Genomic DNA, 24,046 nt, shown 5'->3' with positions numbered 1-24,046 from the left:
GAAAAGAAAAGAAGGACAGGAAGGGAAATGATGGAGGGTAGGCAGGGAATCGCGGTAGAGGTAGGCGAATTGGTAAAAAAGGAAAGAGTTACTGAAGTTTACAAACAGAAATGTCATAAGATGGTACACAATTGTGGGAACACCACACTCAGTAAGAGAGACCATTTGCCACATAAGGATTCATACCAGTAATTGATCTTTTCACAGACCATCTTTGGGAATTAGATTAGGAGAAAATATTTGGTGATTATCTATTTGAGATGGGACATAGCCAGATCCAGGTAGCATGGCAATGTTTATGTGCCAAAAAACAAAACAAAAGAACAGCCCACACAATTTTAAAGTTTCTGAATAAGCCAAATAAGAATCAATAGCTCTGCCTTTTACGGTTATGTCTTTGATTGTCAAAGTACTGAACATGTCATCAAAAAGAAAATCTCTGGCAGAAAAACAAAAGCAATCCAGCACACAATTCAAAGATATTACTTCAAGAAATTAATTTTTAGGAGGAGCAACAGAATTGGTTTCAGCACTTATTTTTTGCTTCAAAACAAGTAAATGCATAATATTTGCTAAACCTGAAACTTTTCAACTCAAAAAATGATGATTTATCTTAATAATCCAGTGCCAGTAAACAACGAGTTTACTGTATGCTCCCTGCAAAAAAGCAATTTTCCTTTTGATAATGGATTTTTAAAAATACTTGAATACTTTGGAGTGGGAAAATTATACAGTACATGGAAGAGACTTCAAATTGTATACCAAATCCTTATTGGGAAAGAAAACAACAGACAAAGGAAAAAGATTCAGCGCTAACCTATTATAATTATCAAACTCTCTCAGATTGTTGGAGAGATTTGTACTCAGGGTAACGAGATTATTTACTTTATTTATACTCATTTACGTATTAGAATAAAGCGAATGTTAATTTCTAAATTCTTATTAAAGTAGGCAAAATATGCAAGAATTGACACTATTTTACATGGTCAGAAACAGGATGGATAAAAATCTATTTTTTAAAAATAAAAAAATGATTTTTTAAAATTTAAATCAGATTTTAAAAAATTAATTAAATACACATTTCTTTTAAAATTGTTTAAAAATAGATTTGAAATTATGGCAACCCATTTAAGGCCTAAATTTACTATAATCTATTAAAATAAATAAAATATGCTGCATCAAAGAACCCACAGTAAATTTTAAAGATATTAAAGGATGCTACTTTTTTAATCATATACAGAATCAGGGGAAAACATCTTTAAATTTTTAGGTCAATTCAAGCTTTATAAATATGTTACAATGTCATATATTGCATTAAGTAAATATCTATATTATTTTCAGCCTTTACAATAAAGCAAATGCTGGTATTTACATTTGTCCAAATGTCAGTACTTTCAGTTTCTGTTGTGCAAAAAAGCTTCTGCCTTAGTTACTTATGGTTTCAGTTTAGCTACCATGTGCAAAGAATAGCTTCATCGTTTGAACTAGTTCACACAAAGTTGAGAAACTGAATGGGAGTTAAAAAGGCAGGGGAATTTGTTTTCCTCTTCCAACCTATGAGTAAAAGCCAGATGGAAGATCTATTAATCTGAGAATTTGAAGGCAGTAGGGCCAGATTTTGAGAGGTGTTTAGATGCCTAAAGGTGCCTAGTGGGATTTTCAAAAGCACCCAACTCTCATTGGTTTTACTCCCATTGGCCTTGGCTACACTTGCGAGTTACAGCGCCGTAAAGCCGCCCCCAGCGCTGTAACTCATTCCCCGTCCACACTGGCAAGGCATTTGCAGCGCTGTATCTCCGTGGTTGCAGCGCTGCATGTACTCCACGTCCCCGAGAGGAATAGCGAGTATTGTGCTGCAGCTGCAGCGCTGCGGCGCCAGTGTGGCTGCCCAATGCGCTGTGACTGGCCTCCAGAAGTATTCGGCAGTATCCCACAATGCCCGTTCTAGCCACTCTGGTCATCAGTTCAAACTCTACTGCCCTGGCCTCAGGTAACCAACCATGTGACCCACCCTTTACATTCCCCGGGAATTTTAAAAATCCCCTTCCTGTTTGCTCAGCCCGGCATGGCGTGGAGTGCTATCAGCGAATCTTTCCAGGTGACCATGCCTCCACGCGCCAAGTGAGCCCCAGCATGGAGCAATGGCGAGTTGCTGGACCTCATCAGTGTTTGGGGGGAGGAACCTGTACAGTCCCAGCTGCGCTCCAGCCGTAGGAATTACAATACCTTCGGGAAGGTATCAAAGGACATGATGGAAAGGGGCCATGACCGGGACGCCCTGCAGTGCAGGATTAAAGTGAAGGAGCTGCGGAGTGCCTACCGCAAAGCCCGCGATGCAAACGGCCGCTCGGGTGCTCCCCCCGCGACCTGCCGATACTACAAAGAGCTGGATGCGATACTTGGGGTTAACCCCACCTCCACTCCGAGCACCACCATGGACACTTCAGAGCCAGTGGGGGGGGGGGGGGGAGGAGGAGGAGGAAAACGGGAGTGAGGGTGGTGGGCCGGATGGAGACACCCCGGAATCCCTGGAGCCATGCAGCCAGGAGCTCTTCTCAAGCCAGGAGGAAGGTAGCCAGTCGCAGCGGCCGGTACTTGGTGGAGGACAAACAGAAGAGCAGGTTCCCGGTAAGCGGGGTTTTTTTGGGGGAAGGAATTTTTTCGGTGCGGGCTCTTTGGGAGAGGAGGGTTAGGCATGCATGCCTAGATGTGGAATAGTGCATTGATGTGGTTTATCACATCGCGGTAATTGGCCTCAGTAATCTCCTCAAATGTCTCATCCAGAACGTGTGCAATGCGCTTGCGCAGGTTTATCGGGAGAGCCACCGTGGTCCTTGTCCCAGCCAGGCTAACGTGTCCGCGCCACTGTGCCGCGAGGGGACCATTGCTGCACAAAGGCAAGCTGCATATGGGCCAGGGCGGAAGCCGCATTGCAGTAGAAGACCCTCCCTTGCTTCCCAGGTCACCCTCAGCAGCGAGATATCATCCAGGACGAACTCCTGTGGAAAATGTTGGGACAGTGTTCAGTGTAGCTGCCCCCTGAAACTGTTGGCTCTCCCCAAGGCACAGAAACCCAGAGGACAGTGCAGCCCTGAAACAATCAGTCCCCCTTACTCACCATTTTGAGGCTCCCGTGGGATATGTGTGCTCTGTTTCGGACGGGAAAATTATGCTATTGTGTAGACCCTGTGTGTTTTCTACTCCTTAAGTGCGGGGGAAATCATTACTCTGTCCGGTATAAACAATGCTGCCTCTGTTAAATGTTGCATTTTCCCTATACAGCTGCATCAACCTTGAGACCTCAGCCGTCCCTCTTATCACCTGCTCAGAGACTGCAAAGACTCAGGAAGAGACCGCGAAAAAGCAAAGAAGACATGCTGCAAGAAGTGATGCGGCAATCTATTAAAGAGAATGAGAAAGCACAGAACTGGAGGGAGAGAGAAAGCAGGATCTGCCAGGAAAACGTAGCGCACCGGCAGCAAAGCACGGAGCACCGGCAGCAAAGCACGGATTGGCTCATAAGCATCCTGGAGCGCCAAGCAGACGCTATCCAGGAGCTCGTAGCCATGCAGAAGGAGCAGTACCGCAAACGCAAACGCCACCCCCCTCTACAGCCCTTGTCCCAAAACTCTTTCCGTTGTGCCCCACTGTCACCTCCAACCCACTTTCCCCAACTTCCGTGTTCTTCACGCCACCAGCTGCCTCCAACACCAGTATCTTCACCACCCAGCCCTGAAAACTATGACCCTTACCCTCTGCACTCAACCCCCATCACCATGCAGTATAGCTGTCCTGAAGTGCAGCACTCACTGCACAGCACACCAGACAGGACATACGCGAATCTGTGATTGTACCGTTCCCCTCTCCACCCCCTTGTTTCTTTTCAATAAATGGATTTTTTGGCTTTGAAAACATTATTTATTATTGCATAAAGTAAAAGACTCCTTAGCCCAGGAAATAAACAGGCACTGCAAGTCTGCTTGTCTGCTTAGCAAACACTGATTCCTAAAGATTGGAACTACTGCACTTCACTCCCATGCAGGGCACCAGATATCATGCTGGTTTTCAGCCTCAAATTGCTCCCTCAAGGCATCCCTAATCCTTGCAGCCCCGCGCTGGGCCCCTGTAACAGCCCTGCTCTCTGGCTGTGCAAATTCAGCCTCCAGGTGTTGAACCTCGGAGGTCCATGCCTGAGTGAAGCTTTCACCCTTCCCTTCACAAATATTATGGAGGGCACAGCACGCGGATATAACCGCAGGGATGCTGTTTTCGGCCAAGTCCAGCTTCCCATACAGAGATCACCAGCGGGCCTTTAAACGGCCAAAGGCACACTCCGCAGTCATTCGGCACCGGCTCAGCCTGTAGTTGAACCGTTCCTTGCTGCTGTCAAGGCTCCCTGTGTAGGGATCTCCAAGGATCACAATGGGCATTTCAACTTCCCCTACCGTGATCTTCCGCTCTGGGGAAAAAGTCCCGGCCTGCATCTTCCTGAACAGCCAAGTGTTCCGAAAGATGCCTGCGTCATGCACCTTTCCGGGCCAGCCTGTGTTAATGTCAATTAAATGCCCACGGTGATCCACAAGCGCCTGGAGAACCATAGAGAAATACCCCTTCCGATTAACATACTCGGATCCTAGGTGGGCTGGTGCCAGAATAGGAATGTGCGTCCCATCTATCGCCCCTCCACAGTTAGGGAAACCCATTTGTGCAAAGCCATCCACTATGTCCTGCACGTTACCCAGAGTCACGGTTCTTCTGAGTAGCATGCGATCAATGGCCCTGCAAACTTGCATCAACACGATTCCAACGGTTGACTTTCCCACTTCAAACTGGTTTGCGACCGACCGGTAGCTGTCTGGAGTTGCCAGCTTCCAGATTGCAATAGCCAGCCACTTCTCCACTGGCAGGGCAGCTCTCAATCTCGTGTCCTTGCGCCGCAGGGTGGGGGCGAGCTCCTCACACAGTCCCATGAAAGTGGCTTTTCTCATCCGAAAGTTCTGCAGCCACTGCTCGTCATCCCAGACTTCCATGACGATGTGATCCCACCACTCAGTGCTTGTTTCCCGAGCCCAAAAGCGGCGTTCCACGGTGCTGAGCATGTCCGTGAATGCCACAAGCAATTTCGTGTCGTATGCGTTACGCGGCTCGATAGCATTGTCGGACTCCTCACTCTCACTGTCACTTTGGATCTTAAGGATAGTTCGACAGCCAAACGTGATGTGCTGGCGAGCTAAGTCAGCATACGCCTCAGCAGTTCAGGCTCCATTTCCCGCAGACAGATCACGCTGCACAGAAACCGTTGAAAGATGGCGCCAAAGGTGGACGGAAAGAAAGGGATTTCTGGGATGCGAAGCGATGCATCACGGGGCTTTGGGACAGGATCCAGAATGTCCTGCACCCACTTCCCCGTCCCACGGCGCTAGAATGGGAAGAGGTGCTCTGTGGGATAGCTGCCCATAATGCACCGCTCCCAATGGCGCAGCAAATGCTGCAAATGTGGCCGTGACAGTGCGCTGGGCAGCTGTCAGTGTGGACAGACTGCAGCGCTTTCCCTACTCAGCTGTACGAAGTCAAGTTTAACTCACAGCGCTGTACATCTGCAAGTGTAGCCAAGGCCATTGATTTAAATGGGAATTGGGTGTTTTTGAAAATCCCACTAGGCACCTTTAGGCATCTAAATATCTTTGAAAATCTGGCCCATGGTGACCAAGAACAACCTGTCAATTCACTAACTATAGTTAATACTTCCTTAGTTTTAAATGCAGAATATGTTTTGATAAACTTATTTTTTTTCTTACGTATCTAGCACATTTTATGGTAGGCTTTTTTTTTTTTTTTTAAACAAAGAAAAATGTTAAATGCTTTATATGTACAATTTTAATTTGAATTCCAATTTCCATTGAAATGCAGCTTGACACAAATCCTGAGTAAAAAACACCCACGATCTAATAAATAAGAAATGTGTGTCTCACCATTTTCTAGCATAAAAATGTAAAAGTTAAGACTGAATAAAGGAGCTTAAGCTACATAATTGCTTAAATAAACGTGCATGTAGCATATCCTCCTGATTAAAGTGTGCACCAAATTTAGTAAAGACTACATTTTGTTGTAAATCAACAAATGGTTGATTAATGGTTAATGATTTAATGGTTATATGAACAAATGAGAATTAACCTTGCTTTAGGAAAAGAACTAAAAAGTACAAATGCAAACCAAAGATTAAAAACCATTATTTAAATTGGTTACTTAAATCCACCTGTAGCGGGGCGGTTACCCCGCTCCGGCCTTGAAGGGGTTAAAGGTAGGCTGATTGGGGAAACAGCCACAGCTGGGGCCACGCCCCAATCAGGCCACAGCTGGCCCTATAAAAGGGCTGTGAGGCAGCAGCTCAGGCAGTCTCTCTCTAGTGGTGGAGAGAGGAGGACTTGGCTGCCTGGGAGCTGAGCAGGGTGCCTGAGGTAGAGCAGGGCTGGGTGAAAGGCAAAGGAGCGGGGGAGCTCCAGCCTGGCAATTCCCCAGGCTGCAGGCCTGGCTAAAGGCCTAAAGCAGGTACTGGGGTTGCAAAAGTGCAAACCAGGGTTAGGCAAAGGCAGCAAGTCCAAACCCCCTTGCCGATGATGAGTGGCCATGACAGACTGCAGTTTGCCCCAGTGAGCAGGGGCTAGATGATAACTGGCAGTAGCCACTGAGGCAAGTGGGATAGAGGGTTGGGGGTTCCCCTGGGAGGGGAGACCCAGAGACTGCAGGGGTATTGCAGTGGGCAGAACCCTGACGAAAGGGGCACCGGGGTCCGGGAGGAACATGGGGGCCAGCGACAGGCGAGCCACCGGCCAGCAGAGGGTGCTCCGGAGCTGGAGAACTAATTCCCAGGACGACCAGCAGGAGGTGCCGTGCTGGTGAGTTGTTGCCCCGCCACACCACCCTAGTCAGAATATGCTCCACTGAAAGTAATGTTTAGTATTTTAGATGGGTCCAAAAGGTAGTCTTACTGGTAAATGAATTGTTTGCTTCTCTAGGACAAGTATCAAGTTGCAGGAATTAAAGACGACAAGTTCAATACATTCAAATAAAAAAAGATAAATGATAATAAAAGGAGAGGTCTCCTATAGAAGGCAGGTAAAGCAGTAGTGAGTGGTAAGCAGACAAGTATAACTTCAGAATTTCAAAAGAGAAAGCAGAAGAAAAATTAAAACAAAATTGCACTCAAAAGATGGATCAACAATTAAACAGTATAAGGAGAAAAGTGAATGTGTTGATTACCAACATCACTGAAGAAGCCCTCAGGTATACAAAAGTATGAAAAAGGAAATATATGTGGTAAGTTGTTGGCTCAAAAGCTTAAAAGGATTCAAGAGGAACACTACCATTTAAAAATAATCAGCAAAAGTTACACATCATAATGAAATATGTGCTTCTCGCATCAACTGTACATTTCAGATATTCCAGGCTCCAAAGTTATTAAACAAAAAAAAAAAAAAAATCTAGAAAGTAGACTTGTCAAGTGACATGAGACTGAGAGAAACTCTAGATGAAGTAGTAGTTTTATAGGCAATAGCAAGTAAGAACGTGGCAAAACTCAGCTGGAAAGCAGTCAGGCCCCTGGAATATTACACAATATTTAAAGAGGTATTAGTAGATTATTTGATGGATACAAGTTTAATACTGTTCTATTAGGGCAGGATTGCCTCCATCTATTGAGCAAGGTACAGTTTTGGTTCTCCCTGAAGCTGGAAAAAACATTACCTCATGTAGATCTTATAGATTCATATCATTGCTGAACGATAGCAAAAATATTAGCTACCCATTTGCAATCCATGCTACCAGTTTATATAAATTCATATCAAACTAGACTTATTAAGGATGGAAAAATATTTCCATATTTCTGATAATATTCATACAGTACTTGGAATAATTCATAGAACCAGTCAGATCAAAAGGGGATGAGAGTCTTTTGTTTTCACTTGATGCAGAGAAGGCTTTGTTTAAAAAGTAAATTACTGCTTTTTATACCAGCCTAAAACCATCTTTGGCCTGGTCTACACCGGGGGGGAAATCGACCTAAGATACGTCTACTTCACCTACGCTATTCTCGTAGCTGAAGTTGCGTATCTTAAGTCAACTTACCTCGCGTCCTCATGGTGCGGGGTCAACTGCTGCCGCTCCCCCATCGACTCTGCTTCTGCCTCTCATCGCGGTGGAGTACAGGAGTCGACAGCAGAGTGATCGGGGATCGATTTATCAAGTCTACACTAGACGCGATAAATCGATCCCCGATAGATCGATCACTACCCACCGACCCAGCAGGTAGTGTAGATGTACGCTAGGAGAGTCAGTGGTTAGGTCTCCCCTGTTAGAGAGTGATACAGGTGAACCAGACAGGTATGTCCACTTCACTTTTTGCATTAGCCTTGGAGTCATTTACACAGGACATAAAGAAAGGTTACTTACTGATAACTACTGCTCTTCAAGGGTTGCCTCTGTGGATTCCCACTTGGAGGACTGGCAGCCCTGGTGATGCCTTGTTTCAGAAGCCCTTAAGTGGCAATGCACAGAGGCTTTCACAGAATGAGGAATAACTACATTTAACAATGGAAATAAAGCTTGCAGGAACATATTACAAGGTATCATAAGTATATAAAGCTAAACTTGTTTTTTTTATCTAACCAAAGCATTTACCTAAAATTATCATCTACAGGAATTTATGATTTTCTGGAGAAAAAATGGTTGTAAAGTAAATTATGCAGAACCTGAAATGCTAGCCATAAATATATAGAGACAGAGTCTTCCCTCCAGAAATATTTTAGATATAAATGGACAAATTCTACAGAGGTACCTGGGAACTCAAATCTCAAATAACCTAAAAGACACATACAATTTAAGATGTCAAGCCATTATTTTAGCAAATTAAATAAAAGGGTTTGTTTGTTGGGGAAGAATGCAATCTTATGCGTCAGAGAGAATAGTCAGAGTCAAAATGAGCATTTTACCTAGGATTTTTTTTCTTATTTCAGAATCTCTTTATAATCACTAGATAACAGGTATATAGAGAATGATTTTGGTCGTCTTATTCCACATAAATACTTAATGCAGCTACTTTATATAGACCCATTAAGCAGAGTGTCTAGCTGTTCCAAATATTATTTGGTACTATAAACCCAGCCAACTCAAAGGGGTAGTGAACTGGAAGTACTGTAATCCAGCCAAACAATGGGCCTTTACTGAACAAGATGACGATGGCAGTGTGAATATTGCTGTTACCATGATGTAATAAAAAAATTATGCCCTGCCAAAAGTAAGTATTCATTTTTGGAAAGCTTATCCTGGGGGTATGTGATAGAACTACACATGCAAGTTCATTATCATCATTAATGACATCCAGACTAACTCAAATAATGAACTAAAGAGTTTAAAACACTGGGAGAGCCATGGAATACACACAGTTGATCAATTTTTTAGAAGATATTTTTCTGAGGTTTTTTTTTTTTTTTAAAGATATCAAAACCAAATTTAATTTGGCCAACTTTCTGATGGTACTAGTACCTTCAAGTTAGGCACCATGGTTTCTCAACTTTCTCTAGAAAAACTATTTTATACAAAAAAAAAATACCTTTGGATGAACAGGAAACACAACATTTTACTCTTTGCAGGCAAATTTTCCAACAAAGAAATATTCAGTATGATGGGGTGGCCAAACTTACTGACCCTCCAAGCCGCATACAACAATCTTCAGAAGTTCGAGAGCCGGGAGGTGCCTGCTGGGGCTTGGGGCGGCACCTACTAGGGCTCAGGGTGCCCCGTGTGGCTGAAGCTCTGAGCCCCAGCAGATTTTTGCCAGGGTTTGCTGGCCCTGCTTAGTCACATGGTGTGGCCAGGCCCCCTGCCATGCATGGCAGCTGCTGGAGCCAAATATGAACCATTCGTTATTGCAATTGTTAATATTGCATTTTTGGTATTTGTGTGGTAAAGATTTGTAAGACTGACTATACATTCAAAATATATGAAAAATGGTATTCCTGGGTATTGAAAAGATGTACATTTTGTTCTTTAAAGACAGCTCTGTACAGACTCTAAAGCTTTTGGTTTTTAAAAGTATGTTTTTAATTCTTGACATTACAAAGAGAACCTTCCAAAAGTGAACCAATGCACTGCCGTACCACGTCTGCTAAGAGACTGAAATATATGCACCAAGTGAGATTTCAACAGCCCCACTCATCAACATTAAAGCCTAGATGCTAACCTCTCCACTGCTGACAAGAGGAGCAACTTGAACTAGTGAGAGCTTACACATGCTTGTCAAACTCCACTGGAGATCAATAGAGAGAATCATGGCTCTGTCTACACTAAACTGTTTCTTCATGTTTCCCATCACAGCAGCTCCACCAGCAGTAACAAGTGATGGGCTCTATGGAACAAAGCTCTGGTGTTTTTACAAGTTAGGGTGCACTGGGTAGTACAGTAGTGGGAAATTTTAGACTAAAAGCTCAAAGCAGACAAGGCCCAGAGCTGCCATCAATTCCGATAGCCACGGCAAATGTCACAGATGAAGACAGACCCCTTATCCAATGGATTAAAACTCAATCACTTGGGTAGCCTGAGGGCAAACTGAAATTTAGACTACAGACCTGAGTAAGAGTCTAAAGCTATGCTGGAAGCCACCAAACTTTTGGATTAAGTTCTATAGAGAGAAATCTGGCAAAGGCATGTCCTATCTGAAAATCTGTTAGCTTTGGGTTGCTAAATAATACCCAGAAAAAACATCAGATTACCTACCCCAACACTTGGTTTGGGGCTTTTCCTTGCTTAGCACTCACAGGAGATGAGTAACATGCAAAGGCACAAATGACACAGCCAGGAGGGTGGGGCCAAGGAGAAGGCTTACTGGATAGTGCCTGTACCACAACTGCTAATTCTCTATTGGTCTTCTAGACAGTGTCCCAACTTCTTGCCTCTATTTCACCTACACAGCTAAAAAGCACAGGTCCTTGTTAGTGCCCTTTGAGCAGCTGCTCCTAGTATTACAACCTAAACATTTTTTGATAATACTATACACATAGTATGTTTAGTTTTCAAAGCTCTCTGCAGATATTAGCTAATCTCCACAACACCTGTGACAGATAGGGGAAATAAGAGTGACTAAGTGACTCGCCAAAGGCCACCCACCGAGTCCATGGCAGAGCAGGAATTAGAGGTCTGAGGAGTTCATGGCTCTGAGCTCCCCACTCAATCAAGTGGATGAAGCTGCCTCTCATTTTGGAAGGATCACACTGAGAAACAAATGCCTTTTTTCAAGAAGAAAGTACAACCCCTGCTACCACGGTTCATGACGTGATTCTCCCCTCCCTTTTCTCTCATTACTAAATCCTCTTTGAAGTTTCAAAAGACTCCTTTAATTAATCAATAACCTCCTTAATCTCAGCAGGCCTGAAGTCTCCTTAATGGAAAGAATAAAACAAGGTGTTTGAGGAGCAGGAAAAGCTGGGATTTATAAAAGCCTCATGTGGGTTAGAACAGGAATATATTTTGTCAGGGGGAGAGCCATGGAAAGAAGACGGACATGAAGTAGACAGACACCTATTCCAGAACAAAAACTTAATTAAGTTACAGTTAAGTTTATTAAGGACAAGTCCAGAGAAAATGTTACAAAACCTAAATATTAAAAGCTAAAGAAATAACAAATTACGGTTACAGAAAGGACTTCTAATATCTTCCTTAAATTCCAAAATCCAAACAGAAGGATGAGACTTGGGCATGGATAAAGGCTGAGACACTGTCCAGATAAAACAGAGTGACCTGGTTGGCTGGGGTAAATAATTGGAAGAGATTGTGGGGTTATTTCAGCCCCTTTGATTGAGGATGTGTGCCTACCTTTGGTTGATCTGGTTTGTGATCCAGGTGTCTGGTTAGACTCCCAGCTGTTACTAGATCAGGTAGCAGCTATGGCCAAGTCAGCCTTTTCCCACCTACGGATGGTTAGCAGGATGCGTCTTTTTCCAGATGTGGACTTTGCAACTATCATCCATGCCTTTATCAAGATGAGATACTACAATGCTCTCTACACTGGGCTATCTCTTAAATCTTTTAGGAAAGTGCTGAATTCATGCTGAATTCAACAGCTGTGCGGTCTCTTTCCCAGTGCATCTTAAACCTGAGCTCTATGACTTGCTAGGGCTGCCTCTTGTTTCCAGATAGATTTTAAGATGTTGGTTTATAAATCTCTAAATAGTCTAGTGCCTGCCTGTCTAAGGCTATGTCTACACTGCAACGTATGTCGGCATAACTTATGTTCAGGGGTGTGAATTAATCACTTCCCCCTGAGCGACATGGGTTACACTGACGTAAGTGCTGGTGTGGATAGCACTATGTCGGCGGGACATAGTTACTGCCTCATGTGGGGGCAGGAATAGTTAACTTGATGGGAGAGCTCTCTCCCGTCAGCTTAGAGCGGCTACTTTAGAGAGCTTGCATTGGCACAGCTGTAAACTCTCTAGTGTTGCTGTAGCCTAAGAGACTGCCATTCCCCATGACAGAGTGCCACCGTCACAATCAGCAGAGACACCTGAGCTGAAGCCTGTTTGAGACAAGGAGACGAGACAGCCGGTAGGCCCCCCTCTATTAGGGCCCCAGACCGTTGGAGCTCACTTCCTCCTCAGCTCCACAAAAGTCTGAGTCTTTTAGCCTTCAGGACATAATGTAAAGCACACCTTTTCTCTTTTGCCTGTCAGAATGGGCACAGGGCAGGGCTGGGTGTGAGACTCTGGCAATCGTCTGTGGGGTCTATTAATTTCAATAATTTATGTTGCCAGTGTATATTTGAGTTGATCTAGCACAACTGATGGATCTGTTTATTTTAATGTGTTTTTAAAATACTGTCAAAAGCAACAAGAGTATTGGACAGGTACTTCTATTGTACTCCACATAAATCTAACTAAACAGTTATAACCTTAGTGACCAACGTCCCGACAATCTTAACTCTGTCCCTGGATTTGTGTTACTATTTTAGGGTGAGATTCAAACTTCCATTGAAATCAATAGTAGTTTTTCCTTTAATGGGAATTAGACCAATTTTTTTTTAACAAAATACATTTGGATAACTGATGTGTTTATATTTGTTCAGAAGTATATAATTTAATGGCTCTTTGCAACATAAGACGTCAAGTCACTCAACATCCTCTTTACACTCCACACATAAATTCCCCTTTCTCAACCTCAACTAACCTCCCTTCCAGCCCCCACATAGCTCCACCCTCATTCTCAACAACCAACAGGTAAGCCCTCAACACTGATCGTATTTAATGGTTAGATGTTCTTCTATTTTGATGATTGGTCTGGGATTGGTGTGACTGTCCATTATATTTTACATAATTTTGTACTGGTATGAGCAAGAAAGATATGGTGTCAGAATGCAAAAGGTGTTTGCAAGACAACTTTTCCTAGACACTGCAGAAAAATATGTGAATGAGTGAGCTGTTTTAGCAATTGTTCTACAATTTGGTATCAATCAGTTTGTAGACATTACAGAATTGAAATCATCATAAGTTTGCACATTAATGTATTATATTTATGGTCAGAATTAAGGTTGCATGTCAATTATTCAGGATAAGCATGGATGTGCGTGGCTGGGGGGTGTGGAAAGGAGGTGGTTATGAAGAGGAAATAGAGAAAAGTATAGATGGGGTACTGAAAAATCATCCCTTTTCAGACACTGACAGAGATCAACATTTAAAAGCAGAATGTAGTAGAGAAGCATGTCTGGGAAAAGGGCTGTGCATGCATCAGAGACATTAGGGATGTGGTGTGAAGCTATGGGGGGGAGGGGGGGGAAAGGGGAGGACTTTACCTAGGATGGTCCTGAAAGGGAGGAGGAAAGTATGTCTATGAAGAGGCAATGACACTTAAAAGGTTCCTCCAGCAATTTGCACAAGCTCACCAGCACAAAAAGGCAGCAGTGCCAGGAGAGACTTTGGTGCACTGGTGCCTCAGCACAGAAACAATGCCTCCAGCATGGCTGTTATCTGGTAAGCTGGAAAGCTGAGGCAGCAGTGCTATGGGAACTAGGTGGTAAAGTTCATGTTGGAATTATTTATATAGCCTTAGCTTGCAAGTTCTATGGTTTAATTTTTTTTTTAAAGGATGTATTTAATGGTACTGCCTCTCTTGAACTGCATTTAGCAATCAACTATAACTGAAAGCTTATTTTGGTATTTCCTTAAGGCCTTGGCTACACTCGGGACTTCACAGCGCTAAGCACGAGTGTAGTCACGCCGCCAGCACTGCGAGAGAGCTCTCGCAGCGCTGTATGTACTCCACCAGAGAGTAGCTTGCAGCGCTGCGAGCGAGCGTGCAGCGCTGCAGGCACTGATTACACTGGCGCTTTACAGCGCTGTACTCGCTGCGCTCAGGGGTGTGTTTTTTCACACCCCTGAGCGCAGCAAGTTGCAGCGCTGTACAGCGCCAGTGTAGCCAAGGCCTTAGTGATTTCTGTTTTTTCAGTCTGATTTAATGTGCAAGCTGGATCCCCACTGTTTTGCTTGAGCTGCTCTTTGCACCAAGGAAAGCCTGAGTGTCAGTTAAAGGTTTCTTCACTCACTGTTCAACGTTTTCTCTAGAACAGGAGTTCTCAACCTTTTTCTTTCTGAGCCGCCTGCCCCCCCAACATGCTATAAAAACTCCACTACCCACCTGTGCCACAACAACTGTTTTTCTGCACATAAAAGCCAGGGCTGGCATTAGAGGGAAGCAAGCAGGGCAATTGCATGGGGCCTCACACCATAAGCTGCTCAGGCTTTGGCTTCAGCCCCGGCTGGTGGGGTCAGGGCAGTGTGGGCTTTCTGCCCTGGGCCTCAATGAGTCTAATACCAGCCCTGTTTGGTGGAACCCCTGAAACCTGCTCATGGAGCCCCAGGGGGCCTCAGACCCCTGACTGAGAACTGCTGCTCCAGAAAGATGACTATTTTGTTGGCTCCCTGGTCCTGCTCCTGGGACTGGCCAACGCAATACCTAATTTACAGCCCAGCTCCAGCTTTGAACGCTTTCCTCTTGATGACTCCCTCCATTCCCTGCACCTAACCCACTCTTCTTCTGCTGAGGTCTGAAGGAGGGGACCCACACACTATAGGATTTCCACAGGTCTGTTAGCAACTAAGAGTTCCTGCCCATCAGAGCCTCTCCCTCTCCCTGGCCAACTCTGTGCCCACAACTTCAGTTACATGCCTCAGCCCACATTGGTTGCCCCTAAGTCCTAGCAGAACCAGACTGTTATTAAGTGCTAATGGCTTAGTAATGAAAACTGTAATCAGGTAATTAAAACTTTAATCATTAAGCAGCTGGCAGAGATCCAATACTAACAATGACAATTCATTAACATTTTCTCTGTTTCTAACTTTCTATGAAAACTATCCTAAAGCTAAAAAAAAACTACTTATATATGTGACTAAAGAATGATACGCTCAGAACTAAAAAATACACTGAATTTTGGATTAAGGAGGGAGACGGAGAGTGAGACAGGTCCTGTGACTCAGGAAACTTGGGTTCAATTCCTGGTTCTGCCACACACTCCTGTGCGTTCTTGGGGAAGACTCTGTAAAATGGGGGATAATGATATTTCCTTTCCTACATTTTGTATTGTCTAATCTACTAAGATTGTAAACTCCTCAGGGCAGGAGCTGACTTTTACTACATACAGTGCCTAGCACAATGGGCCCTCAATCGTAGTGGGGCCTCTAAGTGTCACTATAATATTAATACTAACTACTATTTTTTTTAATCTTTCGGTTCCCAAATTAGAGAAATTCCTTTAACATTTTAAATACACATTTTCAGATAGATCACTGCATCTAATCAAAAGAGAGAGGGGTTAAAGAATGAAGCTTAGAATGGATGACTGGATGCAACTTTAACTTAGGAATCACTCCAATACTTCCAAAATTGTGACCTATATTGACCTGTACAGTACAAGGGGATGTTTACTTATTTTAAAAAGGGCGTTACTTACAGGAACTCTTGTGTTGAGACTGTATTGCTGCCACAGAGCCACAACATAGGAGTCTCATGTCTAAACGTCCTACAGCAATGGAACATGTTAAAGCAGTAACTGGAAGCTGGGCTGGTGCATGCATTTTCCTCAAGTTTTGCATTCTGAAATCTGAGGATAGAAATAGCTTGACAATGGTCTCCACAGCTCCTCTGTACCTGCAGAGCCCTATTTACAGCAGGGCTCCAAAGTAAGAGGGGGAAGGGAGTGTCAATGCGGCTCTAGAGAAGCAATACAATCTGAAAACAAAGATTACTGTAGGAGAGTAATCCCCACTTTCCTACTGACTCCACATACACATACTCTAGGAGACCAGTTACTAGGGGCCTTCCGGAGAAAGTGAGCAAAAGATATCCTACCCTTGGGAAACCAGCATCTGTTCTCAACGCAATGTGAGGAGAATAGTGATTTGTAAAGGTGTGAACCAAGTTATATGCAACAACCCTGCAGGTTTCCAAATAAAGGCACACTGGAAACATGTGCCAGAGACAGCCATTGCCTCAGTTAGAAAATGAGGCATTCAGGCACAGGAACATCAGCACCTACAAAACATGAGTGAATGCACAGCTTTCTTCGCTTCTTTAAGCCAAGATGGCTTGACCTTGAGAACTTTCTCCAGAGACCACTGATTTTCTGAATGGTTTGATTCTGTTTAAGTAACAGCCAACAACTCTCACATCCAATGTGTGCAATCTCACCCGCGCAAGTTAGCACTGGGGCTTTTGACATAATGCAGACAAGTGCAATCAATTGACTGAAATGAAGTTCCAAATCAGTTTTAGTCAGAATTGTAAATAGAAGGGCAAGAACCTCCTTGCCTTTATATCACATTCCACAGAAAGGCTTTACTTATTACTGCCTGCAACTCTAGAGTCCTCCTGACGAGGGTAACTGATGCCAGAAATGAGACTTTTGATATGAGGTGGTTCTGAGAACAGGGTTCCCAAGAAGTTAGTGTCCTTCCATGAGTTTGGCTTACACCAACTTCAAGTATGAAGGATTAGAAAATTTCCAGGACTAAGGATTTGAGGGGGAGGTAACAGGCTCATAAGACATTTTAAAATTAAAGCTTCATCAGGGAATGGACAAACTTTCCTTTCAGAGAAATGGAGTAAACAGAAATAATAGCAGGGGGAGGGAGGAGGGGGGACGGACTCTTAAAATTGGTTCCATCTGGCAGCATAAAACCTGACAGCAACTGGCTTTCTAGAAAAAACAGTTACCTACCTTTTTTGTAACTTTTCTTCAAGATGTGTTGCTCATGTCCATTCCATTCTAGGTGTGTGCGTGCCCACGTTCAGTCATCAGAGATTTTTGCCTTAGTGGTATCTGTAGGGCCAGCTATGGCACTCTCTTGAGTGCCGCACTCATGCGCCAGTATATTAGGCGCCGCCGGCCCTATGCCCTCTCAGTTCCTTCTTGCCAACAACTCCAACAGAGGGGTAGGAGGGCGGGTAATGGAATGGACATGAGCAACATCTCTAAGAACAACAGTTACGAAAAGGTAGGTAACCATTTTTTTTTTTTTTTCGAGTGCTTGCTCATGTTGATTCCATTCTAGGTGACTCACAAGCACTATCCTCGGAGGTGGGCTTGGAGTTCACAGTCTTGCGGCTTGTAACACTGCTCTATTGAAGCCAGCATCGTCCCGGGCCTACTGGATAAGCATGTAATGGGACACTAAATGTGGACAGACGACCAGGTGGCCACCCTACCGATGTCCTGGACAAGTACTTGGGCTAGGAAAACTGCCGAAGAGGCTTGAGCCCTGGTTGAATGGGTGGTTATGATTGCCAGAGGTGGCACCTTGGCCTGATTGGAGCAGCAGCGAATGCAGGCAGTGATCCAAGAAGAAATTCTTTGAGTGGATACTGAATGACCTTTCATCCTGTTGACCACCGCAATGAACAATTGTGTCGACTTGCAGAACTGGGTCTTTTCAATGTAGAAGGCTAGCGCCCTTCTGACGTCCAGGGAATGCAGCCGATGCTGCTCCTCCGACTTATGCGGCTTGGGGAAAAAACGTGAGACCACCTGGGGCAGGAAGGCTGGGTGTGGCTGCAGCTGGACCTAGTCCTTATAAAAGACTGTATAGGGCAGTTCTGTGGTAAGTGCCCTAATCCCGGACACCCTGTGGGCTGAGGTTATTGCGAGCAAGAACACGACCTTCCAGGAAAGGATGAGGAGAGAGCAGGAAGCTAGAGGCTCAACGGGGATCCTGTGAGCCAGGACAACACAAGATTCAGGTCCCACAGAGGGACGGGGTCCCTGACATGCAGGTAGAGGCGCTCGAGGCCCTTGAGGAACCTGGAAGTCATGTCTTGGGCGAAAACTGACCTGCCCACAAGCAGCGGATGAAAGGCAGAGAGCTGCCAAATGGACCTTAATAGATGAAAGGGACAAGCCTTGGAGCTTGAGATGCAGACGGTAGTCCAGGATCAACTGCAGCGAGGCCCGCTTGGGCCGAACGCCTTTATTTGAGGTCCAACAGGAAAATCACTTCCATTTGGCCAGGTAGGTCGCTCTGATAGAAGGCTTTCTGCTGCCCAACGGGACCTGCTGGACATCAGCTGAGCACTGCTACTCCTCTGCATTCAACCCTGCGGTAGGCCAAGCCATCAGGTGCAGCGCCACCAGGTTCGGATGCAGAAGACTGCTATGGTTTTGGGATAGCATGTCCAGCTGGAGAAGTAGCTGTAACGGAGCAGCCACCAAGAGGTCCAGCAGCATGCTGAACCAGTGCTGGTGCAGCCAAGTCAGCGTTATGAGGATCACCTTCGCCCTGTCCTGCTTGATCTTCAGAAGGACCCTCTGTATCAATGGGAAGGGGGGGGGGAAGGCATACAACAGCGCCCCCAACCACAGGAGCAGAAAAGCGTATGACAGGGAGCCTCTGTTGATCCCCCGAATTGAGCAGAAAACATGGCATTTCCTGTTCTTCCTGGACACAAACAGGTCCACATGGGGAGTCTCTCTGGAAAATGAAGGTGACCACTCATGGAGAGACGAGAAGGTCCTGCTGTGGTGATCTGCCAAAGCGTTCCTGGCCCCTGGGAGGTGCATGGCTACAAGATAGATGTCGTGTTGGAGACAGAAGTTCCAGAGCCTGAGGGCTTCCCAGCAAAGGGGAAATGATCTGGCTCCGCTTTGCTTGTTGATATAGAACATTGCTGTTGTATTGTCCATCAGGACCCTGGACCACCTTGCTTTTTGTGTGAGGTTGGAAGGCTTGGCAGGCCAGGTGAACCACTCTGAGCTCCCTGACATTGATGCGTAGGGAGCAATCGTGACTCAACCAACGACCTTGCATGCTAAGCTCACCCAGGTGGGTACCCACCTCAGGTCTGAGGAATCGGAGACAAGGGTCACAGATGGGGATGGAGCCACGAAGGGAACTCCCTCCAACATCGATGCAGGATTCTGCCACCAGGCCAGTGATGACAGTACGTTGTCTGGGATCCTGACCACACAGTCCATGCTGTGTCTGTTGGGGATGTAGACAGACACCAGCCATGCCTACAGGGGCCTGAGCCGGAACAGTGTGTGCCGGACCACATAAGTGCAGACTGCCATGTGGCCTAACAATCGCAGGCACGTGAAAGTGGCGGTGAGGGTGGGCTTGCATGCACAAGATGAGGTCTGCTATGGCTTGGAACCGAGCCTCAGGGAGGAAGGCTCTGGCCTGAATAGAGTCCATGACCGCTCCAATGAAATCTATACGTTGTACTGGAATTAACATTGACTTTTTTTCTCGTTTATTAACAGCCCCAGGTTTCAACAGGTGGAACAAACCAGATCAAGATGCTGCCACACCTGATCCTGAGACCAGCCCTTTATTAACCAGTTGTCGAGGTACGGGTAAATTTTAATGCCCTGATGCTGGAGGTAAGCGGCCACTAGAGCTATGCACTTTGTGAACACTCTTGGGGCAGACGAGAGACTGAATGGCATTGCCGTGAATTGGAAATGGCACTGACCCAGCATAAAATGAAGGATGCGCCCTGGGAAAATGGAAATATGGAAATACACATCCTTCAAATCTAAGGCGGCATACTAGTCTCCCAGATCCAGGGAGGGGATAATGGAGGCTGGGGAGACCATGCGAAACTTCAACTTCTTGAGACTTGTTGAGGCAACAAAGGTACAGAATGGGTCTGAGGCCCCCTTCTGCTTTCAGGATTAGGAAGTGGAGGGAGTAGAACCCCTTTCCTTTCACGTCTAAAGAGACCTCCTCCACCACCCCCAGGGGCAAGAGGTTCTTGACTTCTTGGACGAGGAGTTGCTCATGAGAAGGGTCCCTGAAGAGGGACGGGAAAGGGGGGTAGGAGGGAGGGTCGGCCATGAACTGCAGGGTGTAACCTGAGATTATTATTTTGCGCACCCAACGGTCCAAGGTCAGCCAAGATCAGGCCAACCGGAAGGGGCGGAGGCGGTTGAGGAAAGAGTGGGAAGGTGGATCCTGGGAAGTGACGGGAGAGTTGTCCTTGAGCGCACCCTCAAAATGACTGCTTCTGGCCTCCTTGGTTTCTCAAAGGCCCAGGCTGAGCAGACAAATGGGAAGACGACGGGTGTCACCATTTAGACCCCTTGTCTCTATCTTTTCTCCTGTAGGCAGTCAGCTGGGGCGTCCCCCAGGATCTAGACTGTGAAGGCAGAGGAGGAGGAGGAGGAGGACTGAACAGCTTCCTGGCCTGCTGAGGAGTGTGAAGGCCCAAGGAGCAGAGGGTGGCACGGGAGTCTTTAAGGCCATAGAGCCTTGAGTCTGTGAGCTCAGAGAAGAGCCCCACCCCCTCAAATGAGAGGTCCTGAATATTGGCCTGCTTCTCCTGGGATAACCCAGAGGACTCCAACCAGGAGCTGTGCCTCATGGCCACCACGGAGGCGACCACACTGGCCGCTGAATCAGTAGCTCCCAAGCCATTTGGAAGGTTCCTCTTGCCACCGCTGTGCCTTCATCCACTAAAGCAGCGAACTTCTGGGCTTGGTCCTGTGGGAGGGCCTCCTTGAATTTGTTATGGGAATTCCACAGGTTAAAATTGTACCTAACAGGGCCTGGTGGCTAGACACCCAAAACTGCAGGCTGGCCGTTCAATAAATCTTTCTGCCAAATAAGTCCAGTCTCTTGGCATCTTTGTTTTTTGGCATGCCACTGACTTAGCCCTGCCTGTCCCTTTCATTAACAGCAGACATGACCAGTGATACCACTGGAGGGTGCACGTACAAATATTTGAACCCTTTTGCAGGGATATAATACTTCTTTTCCACCTTCTTAGAAGTAGGGAAAATGGAAGAGGGGGTCTGCTGCAGTGATTTGGCAATCTTAAGGACCCCCGAGTGGACAGGCAGCATGACCCGGGCTGGGGTGGAGGAGGATATAATGTTAAAGAGGTGTTCGGACTCCTCTGCGATCTCCTTAATTGGTAGCTACTCTTTTAAGGAGGTCCTGGTGCTCCTTGAAGTCGTCGGGGGGGGGGGGGGGGGGAGGGAGAGACACACTACCATCTGTTTGGGAGGGACCAGCCACTGCGTCGTCCAAGGACGACATGACGACTGCACCGCTTGGGGGGCGGGGGGGGGCAGGGGTTCCCCTTCCTGCTCCGGGGACAGCTCCTTAGATGCAGGAGTCTGATGCACTGTCCCCGCGTCAGATTCAGTAGAGTGTTCTGACTCTGGTGCTGGTAGTGTTGGAGCGGTTTGTCTGAGGCAGACAAGGAGGACTGGTGGGAATATGGGACCAGCATCACGGGCACACCCCATGGGTTCCAGTATGGCCATTGAGTAGACCACTGAACCTGCTGCCATGGTGCTGCTGCAGGTGCTGCTCCAGTTTTGCGGGTCAGCAAAGAATCACCCCTCCTTGGCGAGGGGCTGAACTCCTGGTCCAACTTGGTCCACTGCCCTTCTGGCGACCAGGGTGGAGCCATCGAGGCCTGAGTCTCTCAACTGACCCTGGTCAGTGACTTGTGAGGTGAGGGCCGGTGCCTGCCCGACAAGCGGTATTGGAGGGGGAAGGAGACCGGTGCCGTGACAGAGAGTGATCCCGCCTTGGTGGGGACAGACATTTGGGAGCCCATCTGTGCGAAGGTGACCTGCGCAGCGGCGATCTGTGGCAGGAAGCTCACCAGTACTGGTGGTACAGGGACCGGTGCCTTGACTCCGGCGTCCCATGTCTTGTAGAGGGAGAGCGTGGCGTCGAGGACCAGGGTTTTCTGACTGGAGACCGAGGCCGCAGAGATGGGGGGGATCTACGCCTGAAGTTCGGGGACCGAAGGTGCTCCACTGCCCTATGGGGCGGTGGTGCCATCATCGGCTTGCCCTTAGGCATTAGGGTCTTAGCCGAGTCCGGTGCTTGGTGAAGGGTCTGCGGTGCCGGTCAGCCTGCTTGTTCTTTAGCCACTGGGGCCGCTTCGGGCAACGAGAGTCCTAGGAGAATCTGGGGTCCCCTGCCACTCCTAGGAGTTGGATCCCTGGCGGGGGGCAGGGGTGTTGTCCAACCTCAGCAGTACCCCTGTGAAACCCCAGGGTGGGCCTGACATAGGTCCTTTGCCCAAAGTCCCTTTCCCTTCCAGTGCCGGGGGCTCTTCTTCTTTTGCCGCTTCTTAGGCACCGGTGAGGGGGGAACGGTGCCGGCAGTGCACTCCGCACCGATGCCAAGGTGCTCAGCATGGGATCTGAGCAGGAGGGCTCCGACGCAGGGTGAAGCGCAGCCTCCATGAGGAGGGCCCTGAAGCAGATATCCCGCTCCTTTTGGGTTCTAGGGCAAAAGTTCTTACAGATTCTGCACTTGTCCTTTCTATGGGACTCCCCCAAGCACTTCAGAAAGCTGTCATGGGGGTCAATAATAGGCATTGGCCTGTTGCATGAGGAACACAGTTTGAAGCCTGGGGAACAGGTCATGCACCATTCCAGGGCAAAGTCCCAGCCAGGACTCTTAACTACTAAACTCACGACTAACACTTACCTTAATGACTAAGTACCTAAGAATTATATACAAAGGTTAGGTAACAATGAACTGTTGAGAACCGCTAACACTCTTACAATGCAAGACAAGGTGCTCCAACCAACCGTCATGGGTGGTAAGAAGGAACTGAGAGGGCGTATGGCCAACGGCACCTAATATACTGGTGCATGAGTGCAGCATTCAAGGGGGCGCCACAGCCGGCCCTACAGATACTGCGAAGGCAAAAATCTCTGACTATGGTGCACATGGGTGCACACACACCTAGAATGAAAACATGAGCAAGCGTTCGAAGAAGTATTCCAAGTTTTTACCTCCTCACAAATGGAAGTCATCCCATCTTACAAGGATTTTATTTAGGCCTGGCCAGATCTAACAGCACAAGCTCTGTTATGGCCCTTCCTCGACTCCAAGTGATCCCCCATAATAGCCACAACAAAAAGGTGCATTTTTTGGCTCTATTTGAGATATGTAGAGTCCCAAGGGTTTGGAAGGAATCTAGATGGCTACTTAATGCTTTGGTCACAAGTCGCAGATTTTCAGCCTAGGATGGAGTCAGTACTTCAATATTGAAGGAAGCTTAGCAGCTACACTTGAGACCTCTTTGACCCATGGACTCACACAGTCTCTTATGTCACCACAATCATTCTGAACCTTCTTTGAGAAGGACTTAACCATTGCAGCTCTTGGTGGACTGTCAATCCCATTCAATATGGCAGAAAGTTATGCCTATGAGAAGCAGTAAATTTAGCAAAGCAAGCAAAACCCCTCTTAAAGCTCAGATTCTTTACTGGACTGCCATAATGGGCAATGGCAAAGTGATCCAGATAAACAACTCAACTGTCAAAACTACCAATTTTATCTCTGTTTATACTTAAAGCAATTTACAATACAGAATAAGGCTGGAATTTTTAGATGGGCTTAAACAATTTAAGGAGCTCAAGTCTCACTGAATGTCAATGTAGACTTGTGCTTCTAAGTCACTTAGGCACTTTGAAAAAATCCCACCCTAAACTTCTGTGCAATGGTAAAAAAAGGAGTGGATTAGTTCTGTGAAT

At 46.4% G+C, this 24,046-nt stretch overlaps 1 protein-coding gene across 1 annotated transcript in view; it reads right to left on the bottom strand.

Annotated features, from left to right (window-relative positions):
- The window catches only part of TCF20 (transcription factor 20), a 63,393-nt gene that overhangs the window by 20,586 nt on the left and 18,761 nt on the right, over positions 1 to 24,046 (bottom strand). The window lies entirely within an intron of this gene.

Source organism: Emys orbicularis, chromosome 1 (genome assembly GCF_028017835.1).
Source record: "Emys orbicularis isolate rEmyOrb1 chromosome 1, rEmyOrb1.hap1, whole genome shotgun sequence".
Classification (NCBI taxonomy): Eukaryota; Metazoa; Chordata; order Testudines; family Emydidae; genus Emys; species Emys orbicularis.
Note: the sequence above shows the minus strand (reverse complement) of the source record. Positions and strands in the feature narration are given on the sequence as shown.